This window comes from Rhinolophus sinicus, linkage group LG04, assembly GCF_036562045.2.
Source record: "Rhinolophus sinicus isolate RSC01 linkage group LG04, ASM3656204v1, whole genome shotgun sequence".
Lineage (NCBI taxonomy): Eukaryota > Metazoa > Chordata > Mammalia > Chiroptera > Rhinolophidae > Rhinolophus > Rhinolophus sinicus.
Genome location: NC_133754.1, coordinates 170,637,827 through 170,662,700, shown reverse-complemented (window position 1 = coordinate 170,662,700; position 24,874 = coordinate 170,637,827). Strand labels below are relative to the sequence as shown.

General features: G+C 45.5%; 1 long non-coding RNA gene across 1 annotated transcript; it reads left to right on the top strand.

Moving 5' to 3' along the window:
• The first annotated feature begins 9 nt into the window (after positions 1–9).
• LOC141571173 (uncharacterized) lies at positions 10–24,500 on the top strand. The gene is made up of 3 exons (XR_012495899.1): positions 10–125; positions 4,843–5,294; positions 19,647–24,500. It is a non-coding gene; the product is annotated as an uncharacterized LOC141571173 (long non-coding RNA).
• The last annotated feature ends 374 nt before the right edge of the window (positions 24,501–24,874 follow it).

The window sequence follows — 24,874 nt, the reverse complement described above, 5'->3', positions numbered from 1 at the left end:
GGGAGTTGTGGTCCCCACGGCACACCCCACTCCTCGCGGCCAGGGGCCAACCCACGGGCCCGCACCCACCACGGAGCCCCAGGTCCCCAGCAGAGCGGCGCCGCGGGGCTAGAGCGACAAGCAAGGTGCGACTACCTCCCACATTCCGTTTGGCCCCTTACTGTTTTGCACTTGCCTTCACAATTATCATAAAATGTTTATTGCTCCTTGTAATGAACCATGCAACCTTAACCCATGTTGAGTTGAAAATCATAAGTCCATCTTGTGGCGATAATAGCTACAAATTAAGAGTAAATTAAAGAAATTATGCCCCAGGCTTTTAATATAACTATTTAAAAAAAATCTTTTCCATTCTGATTAGCAAAAAGCAATGCACAGTTGTTATTTCAATTTGTATTTCTTTGGATTACTAAGGTGGTAAACTTTTTTTGTGTTGGTATTTCTATTTTTGTGTATTGTCTGTCCATTTCATCCATCCACTCTTTTTGGGGGAGGAAAGAAAGGGGGTTGTTTTCTGCCAGATGAGGAACTCGTAATAGTATTTAATTGTTAAATATATTTAGTAATCCTTTGCCAGTCCCCTTCGGAGAAACCTTACCAGAGATAGTACTAGTGGACCTTGAGCCTGGAGGGTGACTTCAGTTCAAATCCTAAGCCAGCAAGTATTGGCTATGGGACCTCAGGCAAATGGCTTCATATTTCTGAGCTTCAGTTTCCTGGTCAGTAAAATGAAAATAACAGGATCTGTGTCATGGGGTCTTGTAAGGCTTACACGAAGACAGGTGTTCAATTCTCAGCACAGAAACTGGCAGGGGGAGCTTGCTCAGTAAATGGTAGCTGTTGTCATCATTAGCAGCAAATATTTTCGTTCTAGGAGAGGAAAGTGACTGCAAAATGTCAAGCCACTTGCTCAGGGTCACACAGCTTCTAAGAATCTCAATCTGAAGGACAGTGGGAGTGTGGGGACAGAGCCCCAGAGAGTAGTTTACAGGCTCTCGGCCTCACGTGAAGGGGTACTGGCTCGGGTGGTGAATGGCCGTCGGCTCTGGCTGATTGGCCGGCGGCTGTGGCCGGTTAGCCAATTGGCCGCTGGTATAACTGCTGCGGCTACAGAGGACTGCCGAGGATTGCCGAGGAGCCGAGCAGAGAGGAGGAGAGCGGAAGAGGAGAAGAGAGAGAGAGAGAGAGAGAGAGAGAGAAGAAGAGTCGTCGGTCGGTCGGTCGGTTGGCGGAAAAGCGGAAGGCAGGTCGGCGTCCGGTGGGCCCAGCCTCCAATGGCTCCGTGGGTGTTCCTTGTTGGCCTCACCATATCCTTCGTTCTTATGTGGGGAGCGGGACCAGAGACCCCGCAGGCCGCCCCGCACGACAAATGGCGCAGCGAGCAGGGTCTCCCGCATGACAGGGAGTTAGAAGGAAGTCAGGGACTGGAGAAGTTCCAGGGAAAGAACAGGGGGTCTGGGCACTGTGAGGAGGTCTGGGAGGGAGGCCGCTACTGTCTGGAATATGCTAGGCTGTGGAAGAAGCAATGGGAAGAAGGATTATGGGTTTCTTGAAGCATCTTGGCCCCAAGAGCTTGGGAAAGGTTTGGTGATTTGGGTACACTTTTTCACTCTCTGGGCCTCACTTGGAAATAGAAATAAGAAGACATGAACTTCACACAAGCAGGCTCCCCGGCATCCTCCACCTACCCCGACCTACCCCCATCATCTCTGGTCAAAGGATTTGCAACACAGCTGTATTCATTTGACTGTTTTTGTTGGCATTGACCCATCTGATGATCTTCACACTTAGTTCTCATTTCCTGATGTGTGTTATGGTTTTAACACTTAGGCCTAAAGTTCTAAAGTGCCCTCCCTGTTCTTTCTGATCTACCAGAGATTGCCCTCCTCCAGCTCCCAGGCAGAGTGACCTGGACACCTACCACAGAATCCCAGCTCATAAGATCTCACCACGGCCGGCCAACCTTCGTCCATGGCAAGAGATTCTTTCTGAATTTTGTATTTTGACAGCCCGTGGACTTCCTTTCTGTCCAGGAACAACAGAGAGTTAGCCCTTGTCCTTCCAGCACACACCTAAAGCCCCCAGACAGAATCTGCAGGCGGAAAGATGGTGTTGCTTTGGGTGTCACAGAGATGGGTAAGGGGCCCATTAACTTGGGTGCTCAGTTCATTTATGGTCATTTGGTGGACAGGAAATCCAAACAGTCATTTCTCCTTCTGAGGCTCAATAGAGGAACTTGAGGTCTCATGAAGAGATCACATGCACAAACTATTATTCCTGCAGAACACGTGGAACTGATGTACAGATAAGGCTGTGTGACTCCAAGACGCCACTATACCTCTCTGGGCCACAGTGAGGGGTGGAATGGATGACCTCTAACTGTCCTTTCACATACGGATGATCTGCAATTATACGTGAGCTTGAGGTTGGAGTTGAAGACTTTATGGCTAGGACTTCTGCATGTTTCCCATGTGGCTCCATTCAGCTTGACTACCCATGTTCTTCCATAAACCTCGATTATTTTACATTAATGCTATGAGTGACATTGTGTACCTGTTGTGTGTGTGGCACAGGGAGAGTGTGCACACTCCAGATTGGTCAGAGTGTGGAGACAGAGTGTGTGTGTGTGTGTGTGTGTGTGTGTGTGTTGGACTTTGTGCTGGTGAGGCTGGAAAAAGCAGGAGCCAGGCAACGAATAACCCAAAGGCCATGCTCAAAGTCAGGAATTTATTTTGGGACAAAGAAGAGCCACCAAAGGGTTTTTAATGTATGTTTTTCTCCCTGCATTTCCCCCTTTTCTTTTCTGAATGTCACTGTCTTGGTGAGGTCTCCCCTGACCACTCTGTTTAAAACTTCAGCCCCCTTTGTATCCCTTGTCCTGCCTACTCTGCTTTATTGGTTTTCCATAGAATGTATCACCTTGTAGCACTCTATTTAATCTGGTTATTCATTATTCCTTTCCACTCACATGGAAGCTCGAGGACAACGGGGATTTCTGTGTTTTTGTTCAGAGAGGCACGCCCAGTCCCCAGAATAGTTCATGCCACAAAGCAGACTTTGAAGAACCATTTGTTGAATGTATGGATGAAGCCAAGCGGTCAAACGCTCTGTGCTTCATTGCTTCAGAGGAAGGAAGTGGCGGAAACAGAAGCAATCTCTGAGATGGGGTGGGTTTTGTTTTCCATGAGAATTGTGGCAAGTTTTAGGGGTTTTGGGAGAGAAGTGAGAAAATAATTTATGGGGAAGCATAAGGGAAAGCTGGGCTGCCCTCCCACTCCCCTCAACCAAATACCATGGCCTGGAAGAGGAAGTGAGAACTGAGGGGCCTGGAGCAAGGGGCCCAGATGGGGGTGGGGGCAGTGGCAGCAGATGGCACTAAGCAAACTGGACAGAGGCTCCTTGCCCTCGGGTGGGGAAGGAGCAGCTGAGACACCAAGAGGTCTTGCAGACTGGGACAAAGATAGCAAACCCAAGCATGGCCCTGCCTCCTGCACTCACAGACCCTGGGCAAGAGACCACCAATCACACAAATAAACATACAATCCACTTAGAGGGAGATTAAAAAGAAAAATGTGAGGGCTCCTTCAGGAAGCCCTGGTCTTGAGTTGTGAGATCTTGGGAAAACTTAAACAGAGGACAGGCAGGTGGGTGACAATATCCAGGAGGGCACCCTACCCTTCAGCCCTCTTCCTTTTCACTTTCTGGGCTGTGAATACCTTTCCCTGATCACCTAGGGAGTTTAGATCCACCTGAGTCCTCTTGTGTAAAGGTCTAGCTGGGTCCCCTTTGACAATTCCCCATACCACTTTCCCTCTGTTTGCAAGGCTCTAGTTATCTCCCTGGATTCCTGCAACTAGGGGCTAGGAGGGTCATAAAATATAGTTTTGCAAGATGGAAAGAGTTCTGGAGATTGGTTACACAACAATGTAGATGTACTTAACAGTTCTGAACGTGCACTTAAAAATGGTTCAGGTGGTAAATTTTATGTCATGTGTTTTTTATCGCAGTTTTTAAAAAAATCAAGCACCATTCATACATTGGAATATTATTTAGCAATAAAAAGGAATGAAGTACTGATACATGCTACATGTTTGAAACTTGAAAATGCTATGCTAAATGAAAGAAGCCAATCACAAAAGGCCACATTTTATTTGATTGCAGGTATATGAAATGTTCAGAATACGCAAAACTATGGAGATAGGAAATAGATCATTAGTTGCCAGGGGCTGGAGGAAAGGAGGAATGGGTATGAGATTTATTTTTGAGTGACGAAAGTGTTCTGAAATTACAGTAGTCGCCCCTTATCTGTGGTTTCAGTGGTCTGAAAATATTAAGTGGAAAGTTCCAGAAATTAGCAATTCTAAATTGAATGCTGTTCTGTGTAGCATGATGTAATCTCGCTCTGTCCTGCTCCTTCCCACTTGGGACATGACTTATCCCTTTGTCCAGCATCTCCATGCTGTATATGCTCCCTACCCATTAGTCACGTAGTAGCCATAATGGCCCCAAAGCACAAGAGCAGTGATGCTGGCAATTCACATATAGCAAAGAGAAGCCGTAAGGTGCTTCCTTTAAGTGCAAAGGCAAGTATGTATCAGAAAAACATATATAGGGTTTGGTACTATCTGTGGTTTCAGGCATCCACTGGAGGTCTTGGAACATACCCCCCAGGATAGACAGTAAATAGTGGTGATGGTTGCACAAGTCTGTGACTACACTAAAATTGTATAGTTTAAAAGGGTGAATTTTGTGGTAAGTGAATTGTATCCCAATAAAGTTTTTTTTGTTTGTTTTTTTCATTTTTTGTTTTGTTTTGGTTTTTTTTTTGTTTTTTTTTTTAAGGCAATGAAGGCTCCACTTTGTTCCCTAGGTCTCTCACTTTCAGGACTCCGAGCTGCCAAGTATAAAAAAATCTGAATTCTCTGGGGCCACCATTTTGTGAGGAAGCCCAAGCCATATGGAGAGACTCTGGGTAAGTGTTCCAGTTGGCAGCCCAAGTGATCTCTCAGCCAGCATCAGCTGCTAGCCAGGTGAGGCAAGCCTTCCTTGAGGTCCAGTCCAATGGAGCCTTCAGTTGTCTGCAGCCTCAGTGGACATCTCAGTGAAGTCGAATGAGAGACTCTAAGCAAGAACTGTCCAGCCAAGTCCTTCCCAAATTCTTGTCCCACAAGATCTTGAGCGAAATAAAATGACTGCTCGTTTGGAGGTAGTCTGTCAAGCATTGATAGAGAACAAGAACACTTATAATCCAGCTGATTTCTTCTTCATCCGTCGGGCTCATCGGTGGAGGTGAGGTGAGTCCAGGGGTGGAGTGTGTCCTTAACATTTTCTTTTTCCGAAGGTGTTGTTGGTGGTTGTTTTTCAATTAGCCATTTGTTTATTTATTTATACGTCCTGGTCTCACACAAAGGCTTGTGTGAGGCAGCTCACAGAGAGGCAGTCAATAAAAGATAAAAAATGAAGTGAGGGGAAGAGTCCCAATGATCAGGGAAGAAGAGCAATGAAGTTAGAAAGGCCCCTGAGGATAGTGAGGTTAGCCTGAGCACTCAGGGGTTGCTCACCAGTGGCAGCCACGTCAGAGTTGTGGTATGGGGTTCCTAGGCCCTGTTGGGGCCTGTCCCAGTGTGGGACCTCAGGGCAACCCCAGGAAATGTGCTAGGAGGAGTCACATGTAGGCAGTTGTATGTTATCTCCAACGCTGGGCCGTTGTCCCTTTCGGAGGCCGGGAGTTTGGGTTCTGGGCTCTGTTCTTCCTAAGAAAGATGGTCAAGGCCCAAGGTCCTCCCCGCCTGAGACCTCTCCACACTGGCTCTGCCACCACCAGGACCCTAAGGCTTTTCTTTGCTCCTGAACATGACCCTTCTCACCCTGGGTTGTTGAGCACCCAGCAGGCAGCTCCTTGGGTTCCTGTAGCCTGTTTCCTAGTTGTCAGGGACCTATGCTACTGCCCTTTCTCCCTGCTGCCTCCCCCAGGTCTGCCCCCCATGTTCCAGTAGAGAGCCCAAAGGAATGCAGCGTGCTCTTAAGTGCCGCTAGACCCTGCATCCATCCCCCTCTGGAGCCTGCTGGAATGAAGGCCAGCATGGGCCAGCCAGACTGCCATGGGGGTATATTATTTTCCTACGACTGCTATAACAAATTACTACAAATGTGGTGGCGTTAAAACAACACATATTTATTCTCTTACAGTTCTGGCATATTTATTCTCTTACAGTTAGAAGTCTGAAATCAGTTTTACTGGGATGAAAGCAAAGGGTTACTCCTTCCCCTAGCATCTCTAGGGGAGAGTCCCTTCCTTGCCCTTTCCAGCCTCTGCAGCTGCATTCCTTGGCTTTCAGGCACCTTCCTTTATCACCAAAGCCCTCAGTGTAGCATCTTCAAATCTCTTCCAATCTCACAAGGCCTTCTCTCTTCTGTGTCGAGTCTCTGCCTGCCTCTCTCTTTGAAAGACATGTGTGATGACATTTAGGGCCTACTAAAATAATCCAGAATATGCTCCCTATCTCGAAACCCTTAACTTAATCACATGTGCAAAAGTCTCCTGGACCATTTAAATTAATATTCACAGGTTCCCGGAACTAGGACCTGGATGTTTCTTTTTTTTAAAGATTTTATTGGGGAAGAGGAACAGTTCTTTATTGGGGAACAGTGTGTACTTCCAGGACTTTTTTCCAAGTCAAGTTGTTGTCCTTTCAATCTTAGTTGTGGAGGGTGCCATTCAGCTTCAAGTTGTTGTCTTTTTCAGTCTTAGTTGTGGAGGGCGCAGCTCAGCTCCAGGACAGGTTGCCGTTGCTAGTTGCAGGGGGCGCAGCCCACCATCCCTTGCAGGAGTCGAACCGGCAACCTTGTGGTTGAGAGCCCGTGCTCCAACCAACTGAGCCATCTGGGAGGCAGCTCAGCTCAAGGTGCCGTGTTCAATCTTAGTTGCAGGGGACGCGGCCCACCGTCCCTTGTGGGACTCGAGGAATTGAACTGGCAACCTTGTGGTTGAGAGCCCACTGGCCCATGTAGGAATCGAACCAGCAGCCTTTGGAGTTAGGAGCATGGAGCTCCAACCACCTGAGCCACTAGGCCGGCCCAGACCTGGGTATTTTGAAGGGCCATTATTCAGCCTGTCATAGGGGTCACCAACATGTACAACTTTCTTGTCTAGAAGGGCCTTTAGCCAAACCAAAGCAAGCAATAGAACTACAGACAGCTGAGAAAGAAAAGAATAGTCTGTTTGAGACTCACTGGGAAGAAAGTTCTGTGTAGACCCATTCATTCTGGAAGCCAAGGTGGAGGAGGGTGACACTTCTAAGACCTCTTAGGACAGGCTCCCTGCCTGACTTCATGGGCACTTAAGTCTTGACAAGCTTCTTGACAAGCTTCTTGCACACCTGTCGTGAGGTTGTCCACTCCAGCAGCCAGGCCCTGCACACGTGCCTCCTGCAGGAAGACTGGGGGGCTTTAAAGAGTTCCCATCAAAACTGCATTGAGCTCTGAAGGCCAGCCCCTCCGACTGTTCCACATTTTAGAGTAAAAACTTCTGAAAAATAGAGTTCAGCTGATGACAGCAGATTCACAAATGCTTTTTAAAAAAATTGTGGTAAAATACACATGACATAAAACTTGCCATCTTAACCATTTTTAAGTATTAACTACATTCATGTTGTTGTGCAACCAATCTCTAGAATTTTTCAACTTGCAAAACTGAAACTCAATCTATTAAACAACTCTCCATTCCCCTCTTCCCTCAGCTGGCAGCCACCATTCTACTTTCTGTTTCTATGAATTTGATAACTCTAGGTATATCATATAAATGGAATCACAACATTTGCTTTGGTGAATGGCTTATTCCACAGAGCATAATGTTCTAAAGTTCTATCCATGTTGTAACACATCAGAATTTCCTTCCTTTTTAAGGTTGAATAATGTTCCATTGTATGTAAATACCTCATTTTACTTATTCATCTGTTGATGGATACTTGGGTTGTTTCCACCTTTTGTCTATTATGAATAGTGATGCTTTGAATATGAGTGTACAAACACAAATGTCTTTTAAAAGTGAGTGCTTATAAAGACTCTTGATGCTGCACTGCCAGTTTTTAGGGAAAGGATGTGTGAACTGACCCCCACCCCACCCCTTCAGCATCCTGAATGTGTCCCTAAAAATCTCAGCCTGACCCTGACTGTACATTATTTCTTAATCTTAGGGAAGACTAGGCAAAGCAGGTTTCAGCTTGTGTATGGAAATTTTCCTCTGCTGCAGGTTTCTCTCCTGTTGGTAAGAAATCACCTGATTTTCTCCCCTGGTAACCTTAAAACAAGCCAAACAGGCAACTTGTTAAAATCCACTTGTTTATCTACTATGTATGTTTTGGCTTCTAATATATTATAAATCAAATGATAACGTGATACTGGAGGAAGAATCCAAGTGGGGAAAAAGAAAATGTTCTGATTTGTTTACCTTATCTCTAGAAGTACGATAAAGTACTCATTTGAACCAGATGGACTACGGACAGGCAATGTTATAAGGTCAACCAATAGCTGAGCCAATTGTCAGTAAAACTCTTTCCTCTGCCGGGGTCTGAGGGGGAAGGGAGCCAATGAAACGCAAACCACCTGGCTCTGACACAATTGCCTTGGGAGAGACGGAAGCTTGTTCTGTTCTGATGTAAAAGTTGTTTTTCTGGTTGGGGGCAGGGGTGTGGGGCCTTATAAAGAGTCTGAGCTCTGGCCACAGTCCAGGCAGCAGTGGTTAGTATTACATGCACCCTTCCGGATAATAGCTTTGAGACACAGTCCGATCCCTTCAGCTGTTTGGAAAACGTGACCCCGGTAACAAGTTAGTGGCTCAGGAGGAGCCCATTTATGTCATGAGCAGCCTCCATCCGATGAGGTAGGGTGCACAGACCTCCACTCTGTCCCTACTCATCAGGGCTTGGGGTGGGGTGGGGGCTGGACAATCAGTGCTGTTTCTATTTTTTTACTTGTGGTTGATATTCCCCATGTATAAGGTTTTGTCTTTTAAGTGAGTAGTATTAAAGAATACTTAGTTGAACCGAATGAAGGATGTGTGTCAATTTGGCAGTGAATAGTTGAAGTTAGCCCACGGATGTCACATCGCAATCGTGACTCGGGCAAAGCCAGAGAATCAGATGAGAAGTAGTTGATGCTTCATTTGACACCCTGAACTGTTTGGGTCCCAGATATTCTAGGACAAGAAACCACATGGAGGTTTAGAGGTCAGGGAGACGTTTTGCTCTGAGTACCCAGAGGAGAAGGCATTTCTCCCAAACCTGCCCGGTTATCCCTTTCTGAGAAATTGCAAGTGGTTGGCAGGGAGAGATCACAGCCAAGCATCATGGATGAGGGGCCTCCTGCATGTGTATGACAATGTGGATATATGTACGGTGAGTGTGTGCACATGTCAGAGTATGTATGAATGAGTGTGTGCGTGACTAAGCACATGTGTTTGTTGGGTTTATGATTGTATACTTGGGAGTCAGAGTGAGTGGTAAGTCTGAATTTGTGTGAGCGTGTTGGGAATAAATGTTGGAATGGTGTGTGTGTGTGTGTGTGTGTACATACAGGTCTATGTGAGTATGGCACTTCAGATGAAGAGGGAAAGGAGGGATCGGTGGATGCTCACTGTCGGCCATGAGAAAGCCCCCAGGAGGTAAGTCTGGGACATGAATGCTGCAGGATTAACAGGCAGTCCACAGCCCTTAGTCCCTTACTTGGCAAAACTGCTTCGGGCTCTGCTTCTAAGGGGAGCCAGGGTTGATTACAACATGTCTTCCTAGACCCAGAGCCAGCCTGTCTGGGTTCCTACTCTCAGACAAGCTCTTGAAAGTCCTTCTTCCCTATAGAGGAGGGGTCCTCTACAGATTGTCTCTGCAGGCCTCTGAGTGGTTTGCAGAGAGCGAGATGGGGTTGTCACATTCCAGAAAGCAACCTAGAGATGCTTCTGTAAAATGGATTGAGCACAAGAACCAGGCCTGTTTCTGCAGTCACTGAGAGATAGCTGTTCTCAGAAAACGATTGGAGTTGGAGAGAATTTAAAGACATGAACACATGTATTTCTCTTTCAGAGGGATAAATAGTAATGGATGTTCCCCCCTGCAACCTACACCCCTCTCCCTCCCACCCCAGGACTGAGACTCAGGAGGCCTGTGCTGTTGCCCCAAATTCTGGCATATATTAAGGATGGCAATAGCAATAATGGTGTCTAACAATTTTCGCACATTTACTCTGCACCTAATTCTATGCTAACACCTTCACATGGATTATCTTTTCTAATCAGCACAATAACTGCTGCCATGATGACCCTCATCTTTTAAGAGAGGCCAAGTAGTTTGCTCAGGGCACGCAGCTGGTAAAGGACAGACCCCAAACAGTCTGATTCCAGAGGCCCCCCTTAGGGGTAAACAAAATGGCCTTCCTTAGGGGGCATATCAAGGTGCTCAATAAGTGAGGATTATATATTGGTTGAGTGGAAGAAGTGGTTCCCTGCAATTGAAAGCCCTCCCCTTCTCAGTCTGTCAATCCCATTTCAGAGCTCAGTTTCCCTGACCCACAGTTAGGACACTGCACTGTCTTATGGATACTTTTTTGAACTATTTTTGGTACTTTATTCTCATTCTTGCTTTAGCTGTTCTTGACTTCCTTCCATTGTGGGCTCCTCCAGCACAGGCCTATGCCTTTTTACTTCTGTATTTCCAATCCACTACTTCTAGACATTTCCAGGCATATGGTAGATACTCAATCAAAGCTGGTTGGAGGGAATAGCAAAAAGCCAAAGATCATTTCTGAAAATTCCTCCCAAAGTGACCGCATAATGTATAGATATATGAGAGATATAGAAAATCATTTACCTATGGAACCATATATGCAGAAAAAAATGTGTGAGTGAAGTTATGGGGAAAATACATTTTCCCAAAATGACTTTTACCCTTCCCTCAATTTTGACTTCGAAATAGGAGGTATAATTTAATAAGTTATTATTAATTTGCTCATTTAATGAAGTATAAGGTACACTTTGGTGAGTTTTGACAAATGTATATACTTGTAAAACCATCACCCCAAACAAGACATACATTTTTCCATCACCCCTTCCTAGTCAATTTTCCCCATCACCCTTCTCGTCCTCTACAACAACAGTTGTTCTGTTTTTCTATCACTATAGTTTATTTCGCCTGTTTTAGAACATCGTCTAAGTAGAATCATACAGTATATACTCTTGTGTCTGGCTCTTTTTGGTAAATCTTATGTCTCTGAGATTTGTTCATGTCTGTAGTTTATTTTTCCTTTTTATTTCTGAGTAATGTTCTATTATGTGGATATATTGTTTCCTGTCGATATATATTTGGGTATGTCCAGCTACAATGAACTCTCATGTACAAAGGGTTCTGTGGACATATACTTTCATTTTTCTTGGGTAGTGGAACTGCTGTGTCAGACTATTTTCTTTGATACACAGAGGTCCTTTGTAAGTGTTAGAAAAAAATTTTTTTTTTTTTCAGAAATGTGACCACTTCACATGGCATGTCATCATCGTAGGGCCTGGGGATTTCCTGGAGCACAAACGCTTTGAGTATGTTGAGGGGTCCATCCCAGCACACTAGGCAGTGATTCAGGACTCAGAGTAGGCACAGAAAAAGGGAGAACAAAGAAAGAGTATGACCCTCACACAGAACTGTATAAAGCACATCTGAGGCCTTCTGGTTTGAGCAAAACAGTACAAGACTCTCAAATCACTTGGTCAGTGTAGTCCTTTGGAGTAAAGACTTGGCCAGAACTAAACAGGGTCTCGAAGACCATAGTTAAGTCTTCGCTGAGCTGTGTCCTAGCTGTGTGACCTTACATAAAGGTGCACAACCATCTCTGCATCTCAATTTCTAGCTTGCAGATGGAGATGTAAGCCTTGTGAAAAGAAGACAAACATTCTCTGCCTCCTGCACAGGGATGCTGTAAGGATAAACTAAGATAAAATCTGCTTGAGTTTCACCTTGACCAACTGTAAGGTGCCGTGCAACGTGAGATAGCACCACGGGAGAGAAGCGGGAACACATACAGGGCTTGTTTTGTGCTCTGATCTCTGGCACTTCTTGCCATGAGGACTCAGCTGCCCTTCTTTCAGAGGACTTTGGGCAAGGTCCGATACAAGGGACAATAACCCTTTGTGACTTGCCAGCTGGGCCTGCTGTCCTTCTTCACTGTGTTCATCTCTGCAATGGGGGACCGTCAGGCTCTCTGGTTCTTTACACCTGCAGGAGCATCATTCTCCAAATCACAGCCCCCTCCCCACCCTCCACACAATGTATCCTCAACTCATTGGCCCTCACTGATCTTTATCACCCAAGTCATTCTCAGGCTGCTACTGCAGATGACAAGAGGGTGAATATTTTATGAAAAGTCCATTTGGGATGGTTCTAGCCAAAGAGGTCATGGATAAATCTTAAAGAGACATAAAAGGTGAGTGCAGGCAGCGTTAGAGAATAGCTCCTTATTGAGTAGCTATAAATGCTCACAACCCCCTTATGAGTTGGGCACTATCGTTATCCTTACTTTACTGATGAGGAAACTGAGGCACAGTTTAAAGGGAAGAACACAGGACTAAGAGTCTTGGAACCTAATGGTTCCACTGTTGTCACTGCCATGGCTTCTGCCTAGTCACATGGCCTTGGGTCTCAGTTTCCCTATCAGTAAAATAACAGTGGGATGATCTTCCTTTAAACTTCCACATCTTTTCCAGCAATAACATCCTGCGAATCTGTGTCTGACTCTGGCTGAAGCATATATCCTCTCTGAAACTGTTTTCTCGCCTGTAAAATGGGGTGAAACATTACTACCCGTGTAGTCTTCCACGCAAGGCTGTTGTGACAGCATCCTGGGAAGAGGGAATTATGCTGAGATGCTGACTGAGGGTCTCTGTTGTCTCCTCAAGGACCCCTGAGCCTCTGGGAAATGGTGGGAACTTGTAAAAAGCAAGCAATCAGGCACTCCTTACAGTCTTCCCTATTCTCTTGGTCAGGAGTGGGCAGGGGAAACAACAGAGATGATGGGATATTTTGACCTGATAGGGTCTTAAGATCATCTTGTGAACTACTTTCCATTTGATAGAAGAGAAAGCTGATGCCAGTAAGCTAGTGCTTTCTCTGAGGACACCTAGAGAGGGAGGGTAGAGCTGGAACTGCAGCCCTGGCTTGCGGATTCCAGGTCAATTCTTCTGTCAGCATCAAGGTGCTCAGTGTGCAGAAGAGAATGCTGCATCGCTCCCTGGGCCTCATTCTCTGCCTGGGTTTGATTCCTGCCTAGCTACATTTCAGGTGATTAATAGTTACGTGTGGGCTGGCCTGGTGGCTCAGGCAGTTGGAGCTCCGTGCTCCTAACTCTGAAGGCTGCCGGTTCGGTTCCCATTTGAGCCAGTGGGCTCTCAACCACAATGTTGCCAGTTCAACTCCTCGACTCCCGCAAGGGATGGTGGGCTGTGCCCCCTGCAACTAGCAACAGCAACTGGACCTGGAGCTGAGCTGCGCCTTCCACAACTAAGACTGAAAGGACAACTTGAAGCTGAACGGCACCCTCCACAACTAAGATTGAAAGGACAACAACTTGACTTGGAAAAAAGTCCTGGAAGTACACACTGTTCCCCAATAAAGTCCTATATATTAAAAAAAAAAGTCACGTGTGATTGCTGGCTACCGTCCTAGACAATTGCAGCTCCACAGAGAAGTGATGCTGTTTTAATGGGGATTGGCCACTGGGTGGAGCTGGTATTCATTTTGATCAGCTCTTGAGAAAAGTCTCAGACACAGGAACAAGATAACTTATTACCCCTGTCCTTGCCTCACCTTACTCCACCCTCAGAAGACCCATTACAAAGAGCTGCAACTTGGCCCAGGCACAGACTTCCTGGAGCGCCGTAGGTGGTCTCTCATACCCCCCGCGGGCGGGCAGCCGGGGCATTGCAGCGGTTCAGCTGAGCCAGATGGTGGGTAAAGGGGCCAGCTGGAACCGAATGCCCTCCAGTCCTGTTTGGCTTCCAGTTTATACAAGGGGAGGTGTTGTCTTACAGTGCCCGTGGGAAATTTGTGCAGAATTTTGCAAAGAAGTTTGGATAGCCAAGCCGATGTTATCAAAGCTTTACTAGGAAAAGGCAGAATATACGCCTGTGACCCATTTCTTAAGAAAAAAACATTTGAAAAGAAGGCAGAAGCTAAATAATCTGGTAGGAAATTCTAGCTAACCCTGAGTTCTCTGGCCACTGCCTATTCCTTTTCTGTTTAGGACCCACACAGAACACCTGCCACCATCTGTGAAAGAAAGCACAACGTTAGTTCCTACAACCTGCACTGTGACCCTTCTTTGAGCTTCTTGGGTTTGCTGGGAGCCCCTGAACAAGCTGGGTTCTCTCCTAGGAGGCAGCCTATTTCCTGAGTGTGACCTTCTTGGTGTGGCCCTGCAGGTGGCCCTGCAGGGCAGTGGTACAGCAGAGGGAGGGAGAAGTGCCTGCCAGGGATCTTGGGGCCAGGCTTGCCAAGTACAAAAATACTATTTGTTTGAACATCACACAAATTTATCTTTGCTTTATATAATACCTAAACATAGGCTTTCAAAGATCAAGTGACTCTGCTTGTTGCTTTTTTCCCAACAATGATTCAGGGACCCAGGTACCATCTATTTTGTGGATTTGCCATTGACAATATATGGCTTCAAATCTGGCGATAGTGTTTGGGCCTCTGCCACTCGTAAGGGGTGAAAAACCATGTCACCTCATGTGGGGGTGTTTCCATGGGCCAGGCTGGTATGGGGCAGACATTATTCCTAGCCACATACATGTGGCCTGAACTCATTCACATGGCCACACCTAAGAATAAAGAGGCTGTGAAATGGACTCTAAATTTGTGATTAAGGATAAGGGGAGACAAGTTTGGTGAATAAGAGCACTGTTGATTTGTATACTATGTGCATTAATGCTGTTTTTAGAACGAACATATTCTTGCTTGTGCACATTTTATCCAATAAAACTCTGACTCAAATATCTGGTTCCATATATTAAACCCAGGAAGCCAGCTTGATCGAAGAAGGCAAGGATGTCAATCAATATGGTTCAAGTGTGTGGAAGGCCCTGATCTCCCATCATCTCAGGGTGACTATTATAATTATTTGGGTCCCAGTGTTTGGAAATAAATCTTCTAATTGTGATCATGGTGACTGGCCCAGGCATAAGTAGTCTTCCTGAAGTATATATGAATGTATGTATGTTTATATGTACATACGTATTTTTCTTCCTGAAGTTTTAAAACCCAGTGTGGTTCCAAAAACCTGTTCACCTGGGAAGTCAGGTTTTTTAATAATTTTGCTCAAAATCACAAATTTCATACTCCAAGCCCTACCTTTAGTGGGCACATAATTTAGATCCCAAGAGATCACAGATGAAAACATTAAGTGGATTATTACTGACTTGTACTCAGTGAAGGTGCTGTGCTCTCCACCTATGATATTATGATTTACAATAAGAAATACAGAGGGTGCCAAAAAACATGTATACACATCTTAAGAAAGGAAAAAACTATTAAAATTGTAATACTCAATATATACCGATAACAAAGTATGACTACAAGTCCCGTTTGACTTCTGCAATTACAAGAGGTGCTCAAAGTGGTTACCATCAGCAGCGTCCAGACACTTCTGATGATGGTGGCGAAGTACTGCTTGAGCAACGTTGAGTAAAGTGTCCACTTGTACACATTTTTTTGCCCCCCCCCATGTCTTTGGTCTTGGTCCCATTTGTGGCATAGAGCTCCTAAAACAATTGTTGCTTCCTAAGTGATGAGAGTGATAAAGGTGTCTTGCTATGTTAATGAGGTGATTTGGGAAAGCACTTAGGTGGGGGCTGGTTGCCCCAGGACCCAAACATATGATTAGAGGGTTGGAACTTTTAATTCCAACCTCAGACCTCCAGGTAGGGGAGAAAGGCTGGAGGTTTAATCCATTGCCAATGATTTAATCAATTATGCCTATGTAATGAAGCCTCCATAAAAACCCAAAAGGAGGGTGTTGGGAGAGCTTCCATGTTGGTAAACACATGGAGATTCAAGGAGAGTGGATCTCTTCCATTTAGCTGTTCCTGAGCTATATAGCCTTTTATAATATATAGTAATCTAGTGAGTAATCTGTTTCTCTGAGTTCTGTGAACCGCTCTAGCAAATTAATTGAACCCAAGATGGGATCGTTGGAACCTTCAAATCTATAGCCGGTTGGTCAAAAGCACAGGTGACAACATGGACTTGTGTGCGATTGGTGCCTGGAGTGGGGTGCAGTCTTGTAAGACTGACCCTATAAAGCTGTGGGGTCTGATGCTATCTCTAGGTAGATAGTGTCAGAATTGAGTTGAATTGTAGCTGGTGTCAGAGAATTGCTTGGTGGGGTGGAGAAAAACACACCCACACTTTGGAATTGGTAGTAGAATCTTACCACTTTTAACTGTGCTTTTATCATGACCCCCTGCACATTCGTGGCCCTGCATTAGTGCCAACCCTCTGGGTTTCAGAACGGCCAAGATGGGGAAGTAATGTGGGCTCCAAGGAAACCAGAACAGTAGCAAATATAGCTAGTATGACCCCCAACATCTCTTTATCTGCCAAACATTTATATTTCCCACAAGATTATTGTGGGAAGTATAATTGGATGATTTACCATCATTCATTCTGGAATTTCCTGTCTTTCAGAGTTTGTGTCCACAACATTGTGTCCCATTGCTGTTGCTGTGTTGCTTTCACTCAACTGCATGGTATGAGCACTAGAAATCCTAAAAAAAAAAAAAAAAAAAAAAGCTTTGATCACTTTCCTTAACAGGCAATTGTATGGGAGCATCTGGAGTTTGTTTGTGTGTTTTTAATTATAATAGGCTCTACATACCGTTGCTAAGTAGAAAAATCGCTGTCTAATCTATGCTAATATGAAGAGAGAGAAAATTGTCCTTTCCAAATGTCTCCTGTCTGGGATGCTTACTTCTATCCAGGTACCAGAGGCCCATGTGAGATGAGTAACCTCAAGAAGACTGTGCCTCTGTTTTTTAACTTCTGCCAATTGGGGAGAGAGCTTCTCAAAGTGTAGTCACAAGACCAGCAGCATCAGCATCATTTGGGACCTTGTTGAAAATGCAAATATCTGTCCCAGCGTCCCAGCCTGGATACTACTGGGTCAGAGCAGGAGGGGCAGGGCCATGCAATCTGTGTCTCAATGAGTCCCCCAAGGGATTCTGATGCAGGTTCAGGTTTAAAAAGCACTGAAGCATGATATTCAGGTGGACGTGGGACAGGGACTTCATTTATGGCAGGTGATAAGCATCCTAACACAGAGCTCTGGGAGTGGGTCGTTTTATTATGATTTTTAAAAATGTCAACATAAAATAATTTTGGGGTTTATATTAATATTGGTTTTAGAAGAAACAGCCAATTTTCTTGTTTTATACACTGTATCCTAAGAATATCTTACTCAAGATGTGAATTCAAACATTAAACACATAGGGCCGGCCTGGTGGCTCAGGCGGTTGGAGCTCCGTGCTCCTAACTCCGAAGGCTGCCGGTTCGATTCCCACATGGGCCAGTGGGCTCTCAACTGCAAGGTTGCCAGTTCAATTCCTCGAGTCCCGCAAGGGATGGTGGGCTCTGCCCCCTGCAACTAGTAACAGCAACTGGAGCTGAGCTGCACCCTCCATAACTAAGACTGAAAGGAAAACAACTTGACTTGGAAAAAAGGCCTGGAAGTACACACTGTTCCCCAATAAAGTCCTGTACCCCTTCGCCAATAAAAAAAATATTAAAAAAAACAACAAAAAAACATTAAACACGTAGAGGAGAACTGAAGCATTCCAGTCATTCCTGGTACTGAAACATTGTGAATACTTTATTTTTTTTTTATTTTAAGACTATTTTTATAGGGCAGTTTAAGGTTCAGAGCAAAAACTAGAGGAAGGTACAGAGATTTTTCATATACCTCTTCCCCCATCCCCACATGCATAACAGCCTCCCCGTTATCAACACCAGAGTGGTCCATTTGTTACAATTGATGAAACTACATTGCCATGTCATGATCACCCAAAGTCCATAATTTACATCTTGGTTCTCTCGTGATTGTGCATTCTGTGGGTGAGGAGCTTATTTTTCAATCGTAATACTTTGTGAGGGTAAAGGATATATCCCTTTAAATAAGTGACGACCGTAAACGGGGCGCGTGGCGACCGCTAAACCGTAGGACCGGAGTACCGTTCACTGCTTCGCAACGGCCAGCAGAGGGCGCCCAAGTGGCGTCTCAGTGGGAGCGGGCGTCGCCCTCATCCTGGGTCCTGGCGAGGTGGCGCCACTTTCAGAGTGAGAAGCCCAGTTGGGTTTTGCCGCAAAGGTCTGGCTGCGCGTTGGAGGGACGTTGCCCAGGCTTCTCCAACCCCTGGGGGCTGCGGAAATAGTGAGTAAAAAGCTGCCTTTCTGGGCACTGACTGCCCACGGCGTAATTGGAGGGGCTGAGATCTCCCCACAAGATTTTCTGAAATACTGAGCACAGAACCTCCGGTTTCCTGGACTTTTCCCATCCTTTTATTCTTGACTGTTTAATAGAACATTTTAGCGAGACTTATTTTTACAAAAATATCACTTATTGAAGCGTTTGGAGACTCAAACCATCACACGCTGTACTAATTTTTCATATTCAGGACTGTTCTGGAGAGAAATACCAACACAAAGTCAGAGCAAGGGAAAACGTTATCTACAATATATATAAATATTGGGACCTTCCATTTGAATGAGATGGGGACACGGCCTGTGCCTAGGAGAACCATGTGACATAATCACTTTTTTGGTGGAAATAATGGAATTTACAAACTTGTGTCCACCGGCCACCGTTATTCCTTATCATATAGCTGGCCACTGGCATTTTTGTGCTAATATCATCTTTTCCCAATTTGTAATAATTTCATAAGCTAGATCATATCCAAATGTTTATTTCATTTCAATAATGTCAATGTAATTTTCTTCTGTCATTTAACACATCATTTTATGGCAAACATGCCAAAAAATCTGCCACATGAGCTCATGATGGGGGTCCATCTGTCATACAATCAAAAAGTAAAGAGAGGTGTTCTGCTGCTTACTTCACATTGGTATTTCAGATCTAACATGATTTCCCAGTGCAGTGTGTATTCATTTTGTTATACAAATTTTGTTACACAAATAAGCCACAAATGCCTTTGTATCATTTACTATACGATTAGCTCTATAGATTTTATATCTTCTTGTACAACTTTTTTGAACATTTCAGCATTGAGGTCAATCAATATCTTGTGATCTTCTAAGAAGTAAATCATGTTTGGCATGAAACATGACATCTAAAATTACTCGCACTTTTTCTGCTATTTTTGTTTCTTGGATGTTATCGTTTTTGCAAGGCATCATTTATTAAAATACCAGGTTGGATACTTAAAAACCCTCCTGTTTTAGAAAAGCATGATGAAACATGGACCTGTAATGGCTGGTGGCCTTTTGACCTGTGGTAATGCTTCCCTTCTCAGGGTTTGTAATCAGCAGGGAGACCTTACTGTCCAATTCAAAGTTAAAATGGAGACATAACAGGTAAATATCTATGGCTTCTCCTGTTTCTAGGCCCCACACTGATCAGCACAGGAAGATCGCAGCAGACTCTTCCACCCCGAAGGCCAACTGTATGCACCGAGGACGAGATCCTGCACAATGGCGTACAGAATGGTGTAAGGAGGGCACAGGACACTTACCAAAGAGGGACGTTCCAGCCTGACAACCTCCCTGCAGGCACTGTCCTTGTGCTCTAAGAGACAACCCACACTCCCTCCGCCAGGATGCAAGCCTGCATTCCACAGTGTTCTTGTCATGCACCAGAAGGTGACCTGGCCACCCAAAACCTTTTCCTCACTCTCTGCCTCATTTCCCCAAGGTGCTCTGTGTGGATGCAAGGGGAACATTCTCACCAGTGATGGCTGCCTGACTCTTTGACCTGTAGTAACACTGCGGAGCCATCCATTGTGAAGTCTGCATGGCAGGAGCTTCCCTTCCTCAAGGTACACAGTGGGGAGACCTCATTGTCAAGTTCATAGACATGGAGATACTCACACCGCAGTTGGCCTGATTCTGGGACGTGGTCAGGTCAGCCCAGGACCCCCCTCAGCAATAGCCACATCCCACTCAGTGCTCAGCCAGAACTGCGTCCATGTGGCACTGGACACTGTTGCTGTTCCTGACACCCTTCTGGGGCGAGGTTGGCGGGAGATGTGCCTGGTGCACAGGTCTGATACTGAGTCGCTAGCTTTGAAGTAAGTCCCCATTGCGGTAGCTGGAAAGTAACCTGAACTTCTCGTGCGTACATTGTGATTCCTCATTTAAAGCTCTCAATGCTGTGTGTCTCTCCCTCTCAGTTTCGCTAATAAGATCTTTTCTGATCTCCCTTCTCTTTGCCATCTCATCAGGTAGAGGAAGATTTGGAAAGGGTCCTGCCCCATCTTCCTCCAGCTGGCGCTGGTTACTCCACACATAGTCACACCCTCTGCCCCTCACACTGGGTGTCGCAGCCCTCTCTGGGGTTGGGTGACGAAGAATTTTCTGGAACCTTAAATAAGCCATTGAGTAAGAGACACTTGCCAGGTGGGAAGGAGCTTCACAGCTACCTTCCTGTCTGTTCCCCACCTCACACCACAGAGCTGGTGTTTCTGGTCTCTTCTGTGTAGAGTCCATGAAGGTGAAGGAGGGGGACCTATTGCAGGTGGGCCGCACCTTCAGCAGGAATGGGTGAGGGCTCTCAGGGGCAATTGGCCCCTGTTCCTCACCACTGGGTTCCCTTTCTCCCGCCAATGTGAATGCAGGGTCCAGCCGCCCCACACTCCCACCTCCAAATTGTGTGAAGTAAGAAGCTACTTGTCCCTCCCCCATACTGAAATCCAGTTGTGTCCTTCTTTGTAATCTCATTACACATGCACGCCATTCACACAGCTGTATGAAGTTAAAGGTGGTGAGGGAGCAGGACAAGGTCTGGTTTATCTATGTCTTTGGGTGGAGTTATTCTTCTCCCAAAGAGAAGCTTTGGAATGTTTTCTAGATTCCCGATTGTTCTTATATAAATGTGTTAAGAAGAATGAAAATTTTAAGGAATGGGATCTCTGAGCAGGTGCAATGAAGACTAGAGATGGATAGGTGAGGAAGACCCCTGTCACCCCTCCCCCTGGTCATGTGTGAGCAGTAAAGCAGGCCTCAGGAAGACTGAAGGGGACCCTTCCAGGCCCTGAGCCCAGGTCTGAGGATCCCCTGAATGTATGTCCCCGCACTGAGCGCAGGCAATCCACCACACGTGGCCGCTAGAAGACACCAATATTGCAAAGAATCCCTGCTGATGAACAGGGCTGCTCCGCTTCAGAGGACTGCCAGCGTGAGGGTCGATAGAGTTTGTTACAGGGGTGCAAATGCTGCTTCTAGAGAGGCAAGCCCTGGGTGGATGGGTGGAGGATGATTAATTTAGGAAGGATGGGTTTGAAGGGAAAGCATCCTTCAAACCCATCAGGTGACGATGGGGCAGCTGAGGGCCTCCTTGGTCTCTTGCCCACAGAGGCAGCTCTGATTTCTAGTGGTCTGGGGCTCTGTGCACATCCTGACGTGTGTCGGTTTGGACCATGGCTCTTTTTGTCCTTCCTTTTGTTCAGTGGATGAAAACCCCGACACAAATGACTCATACCATTTTATTTTACCCTTGGATAGAACCTATGTCAAACGCCCATGAGTTTCTGCTGATTTCTTATCCTGGTCTCTGAGGCAATCAGCCAGGGAGATGGTTGCCTAAAACACAGGTTGATCGTGGAACCTCAGAGTTCCTGGCATTCGTGACCCTGTCTTTGACCTTCCTGTTGCCTGTTGGGGCATTCTGAGCTCAAGCCTGCTTGTGTCAGCAGAATGTGGAATTCATGCCTTTCCCCTGGGTAGGGAAGCAGGGAGCCTAGTAATGACCGCAACTTTATTTAGTCCCCATCTGGGTCATGATGACATTCTTGGATGGGCTTTCCTCATTGCATTAGCTCTACAAACCACTTGCGTTTTGTTTTTGGATCTGGTCGATAGCTGACTTGTTCTTCAGATTTAGTATCTGCCTTGTCCTAGAAACACCCCTGGTTTCTGGTGAGTTGCATACGCCTTTGGCCCTGTGCTGCCATCTTCTGCGCCCTGTCCTGCTTTCCAGTGGAACTAAGGCCTCCTTGCATTTTAAATGTGCTCTTTAGTGGAGCACCTGACGGGTGCTGGGGCACCTTTTCCCAGGATTCTCTGCTAATCCCCTGTCCTGGGCAGGGGGCTCTTCCCTCTGAGGTGGGAGGTCCCCAGTCCTGCCTCCCTTCTTTGAGCTTTTCCTGCTAAGAATATTCTGGGGCCTCTCTCTCTCTCTCTCTCTTGAATTGGTGAGAGATTCTGGACCTGTCTGCTGTCCTTCTAGTCAAAGGGCCCTCTCATTGCCGTGGAATCCCTAAGATGGGTAAATTGTAAGAAGTTGGGTCTTGAAAGAAGAAGGCATATAGTGACGAGAGAGGGCCCAAGGATCAAGTGGGGTGTACATGAGGGTTGGTTTCAGAATCCGGTTGTGGTCTGAGGGTAGAAGGGAAAGGGCAGGCGGAGAGTACGGGTGACAGGTGGCCCCTGACCAGTGCAGGATCCAGTGATAAAAATGGATCTGTCACAGAGGGAGGTGATGAAGTGGAAAGTAAAGGGATGTGTGGTGCAGGTGGAGGGTGGAGGCCAGAGTGAGTGATGACCCTGTGGGTGCTGAGGTGACAAAGATAGAGTCTACTCTTCCCCTGCTCCCCACATACAATGTCTACTTCTGTGGCTGCTCTGTCACACCCCTCAGAGAAGAGATCTTGCTGTAACTGGTCCGAGGCTTGTGCTGGTGCGTGATGGGGATGGGTGTATGTCCAGGAGTACAATGGGGACGGGCAAACCTGGCACGGGTCCCATGCCCCCATTTCCCTGCCTGCATGACACCCCTTGATCCCTCATCCAAGTCTTGCTTCCACAGCCCCTTACCGATGGTTCTGCCATTCACAACAAGGCCAGGCTGCACCTGGAGTTCGGTGGGCCAGCTAGTAAGAGGGACACCTGAGGTTAGAGAAGAGAATGATCACCTTTCCCAAGAGAAAGTTGGTCCTGTGCCTCCGTAGGGCCTCTCAGGGGAGCTCTCCAAGGTGGGGAGATCTGACCCAGGTGCAGTGGTAAAGGCAGGAGCAGGGGGGATCCTTCAGTAGCTTTGGGGTCTGTGGCATTTGGATAATAGTCCTCTGCACATTCACACTGTTTCGGAGATGACCAATCCAGTTATCCACCTACAGTGACACTGTCCTCAATTAGAAACATACACATGTCTGTGATGTGCTTCAGTCAGTCATCATGGGCCAGTGTTGTCAGAAAGTGCTATGTTTCAAGAAGTCTGTCAGAATCCTGTTACGCGGTTTTACAGCATAAGGTCCAAGCTGGAGATCTGAGTATTAACCATCCCAGTACAAAAGAAAGAGGAGCAAGAGAACAACTTTTTAAAAAATGGAATGAAAAGTAAAAGGTATTAAATTGTCCCTTTTTTCATACTTCATGAAAAAGAGAGAACCAGGTACTTGATTTCTGTACCTGGTTTGAGGCAGTAATGGGATGGTTGGTACACCTCCTACACTGCCCATCGTGTCCCTTTCACGTTTGTGTTGCTCCTCTGTTGGCCACCCTTCTTTCCATGGTCTTATTTCCTGGACGTTCTCCTAGGTTTTTTTTTTCCAAAGCGACCTGAGGTCGGTTACATGGGTAACAGGGCTTGAGAAAGGAAGCTATTTTGCAGATGACTTAGAAATTTGGGAGAAGAGAGATGTTCAAAGGGAAACGCTGCAGGAATTCTGTGTGATCATCCCATCCAACTTCCATGGACCTTTCCTAAGGAAATGGGCAAAGTTGTACTTAGTTCTTCATGCAGTGTGGGCCAAGAAAGGAACCATAGATATTTGACTACAGATATAAATCTAGTCATGTTATTTCCATGATTCAGTTGTTACTTGTAATTCTATAAATAAAATACAACACTTTGGCATTTAAATGCTGATAATTTTCTTGTTTTGTTAAAAGTTTTACTATTTAATACCACAAATTGTCCACATTAAGTATACAATAACTTTTAGTAAATTTATATAGTTGTGCGGCCATCACCCTGATTCAGTTTTAGGACACTTTCATCACCCTGAAAAGTTCCCTCATATCTGTTTATAATCCATTCTCACTCCCACCCCCAGACCAAAGCAAACACTGATCCAATTTGTCTCTATACTCATAGTTTTGAGTTTTCCAAAAATTTCATGTAAATAAAATCAGATAATATGTAGCTTTTTCTGTCTAGATTCTTCCACTTAACAAATTGTTTTAGAGCCTTCCATGATGTTGCATGTATCAGTGGCCCATTGCTTTTTTATTGCTGGGGAGTATTATATTGTAAGGATATACTACATTTGCCAGTTGTGGACACTGGGTTGTTTCCAGGTGGGTTTTGTTTGTCCTTTTTTTTTTTTTTACTATTGTTGTTATTCATTTTTTTCAATGTTGTACATTCAAAGTGCTAAAAAATTGCCAGTATATGTTATTACTATTCATGTTTTTCAATGTTGTACATTGGAAGTGCTAAAAAGTTGCCAGTATAATCTTTGTGGTCTGGAACAATACCTTCCATGACCTTTCTAAATTACAAGGGTTTGTGTGGGGTTTTAATTTTATTTCTTCCACTTAATTCTCAGGAATAATACAAATTCTCAAGAGTCAGTAGAAGGTATATCCATTCAATTTTTGTAGACAAAATTACT